The sequence below is a fragment of the Pistacia vera genome, unplaced genomic scaffold (genome assembly GCF_008641045.1).
Source record: "Pistacia vera cultivar Batoury unplaced genomic scaffold, PisVer_v2 Contig1759, whole genome shotgun sequence".
NCBI lineage: Eukaryota > Viridiplantae > Streptophyta > Magnoliopsida > Sapindales > Anacardiaceae > Pistacia > Pistacia vera.
The window spans coordinates 4233-6180 of NW_022195854.1; the positions used below are offsets into that span (position 1 = coordinate 4233).

Consider the following 1948-nt stretch of genomic DNA (forward strand, 5'->3'; position numbering starts at 1 on the left):
GTGGGAACGATACCCACTCATCACTTTATTACTTTGTGCGACTAGTGCACTTGCTATATTTGCATGTTGTAGTAAACACGCATCAAGTTTTTGGAGCCGTTGCCGGTGATTGATTTTTGTGTTAACATTGAGTTTTTCTTGTGTTAGCTAGATTGGAGTTTTGTTTTTGTTTTTCTTTGTTTGTTAGTTTAATTTTTGTTGTTCTTTTCTGTTGGTTTGTTATCTCACTTTTTCTCTCTTTCTATGTAGTTTATGCGAGAGCGAGACGTCAGCTAGTGGTTCCCATTGATCCAAAGATTGAAAGAACCACTAGAAGACTTAACAGAGAGAGAATAGAATGAGAGGCTACAGTTGAACCAGAGGCCATAGTTGTTGAGATTGCAGAAAATATAACATTAAGGGAATTCTCAGTTCCCATAGTTGAAGGTAGTGGGTCGAGCATAACTAGACTAGTGGTACAATCCAACAACTTTGAGATAAAGCCAGCAATCATCCAGATGATTCAACAGTCGGTATAGTTTAAGGGAGATTTGAAGGAAGATCCAAATCTATAGATTGCCAATTTTTTGGAGATTTGTGATACTTTCAAGTCAAACGGAGTGTCAGATGATGCCATCAGATTGAGACTGTTCCTGTTTTCATTGAGGGATAAAGCCGAGGGATGATTAATGGCACCACCATCAGGAACGATCATAACATGGAATGATTTAACGCAGAAGTTCCTACCAAATTCTTTCCTTCAGCAAAATCGGCAAAACTGAGAAATGATATCACATTGTTTCTACAGGAAGAGTCTGAATCATTATATGAGGCTTGGGAAAGATACAAGTAATTACTGAGGAGGTGTCTACACCATGGGTTGCCAGTTTGGATGCAAGTCCAAATGTTTTACAATGGATTGATGGTTAATGTGCAAACCATGGTTGATGCAGCATCGAGAGGAGCATTGCAAAATAAGACATCGAAAGAAGCTCATGAGTTGCTTGTAGTTTTGGAAAGTAACAACTATGAAAGACTTAATGAAAGGGTGCAACAGAAGAAATCTATGGGTTTTCATGAAGTTGATGCATACACGGCCATTTCAGCCCAACTCACAGCACTTCAGAAGCAGTTGGGAAGTATGCAGGTAAATTCTATTCTAGCACCTCAACTAACCTGTGATTTTTATGCAGGTAGTCATGTGAGCAGTGAATGTCAAGTGGGGAACACATTTGCTTCAGCGTCTTCATCATCAGAATAGGTTAACTACTTGGCAGGAAATCAGAGGCAACCGAACAATCCGTACTCCAATACATATAATCCTGGGTGGAGGAATCATCTGTTAGTAAACGGTCCCGTATACGCAGCGGAAACAAAAATAATATAACTCAGGAATCGTTTACAAGAGCCAAGATCAAGGGTATGATTTTTACAATTTATATTAAATAAAATCTACATAAATATTCAACATGAGTTTAAAGAAACAAACGCACGTTCGAGGCTCCTCCAGATTTGTCGATGAATGTTTTGCTACCGATCCAAGTGTAGGATCGAACTTGTGCAGTCCACACGAAGAAAATCTCAAAAGAACCAAAGAGGGATTTGCTAGATCCTCTTTGGCTTCAAGATTAAGAAGAAAACAAAATCAATTGAATTGATTTTAGGCCATAGGTGTTACTGCCGTGGGAGAAGCCAAAAGACTGCTGTGTGTTTTGGTTTTACAAAGAAAAAAATCATTAATTAAAAATCACACACTTTTCCTTTTATATTTAAAAAAACAATTTGCCCTAATCCCATATGGAATAGGCTTGGGCTCCAACCCAAACGCCCCATGTTGCCAAACACTCCCAATTTGATTTATTTTATTTTCCATCATTATCTCAATTAAAATCAATTAATATATATTTAAATATATATTAACATTTAACAATAATGATAATATATTTAAATATGTGCGAACACACATTTA

The 1948-nt window shown here is 37.2% G+C and overlaps 1 non-coding gene across 1 annotated transcript; it reads right to left on the reverse strand.

Annotated features, from left to right (window-relative positions):
- Window positions 1–754: 754 nt before the first annotated feature.
- On the reverse strand, window positions 755–861 carry LOC116126146. Its single transcript, XR_004127438.1, has one exon. It is a non-coding gene; the product is annotated as a small nucleolar RNA R71 (small nucleolar RNA).
- Window positions 862–1948: the final 1087 nt, after the last annotated feature.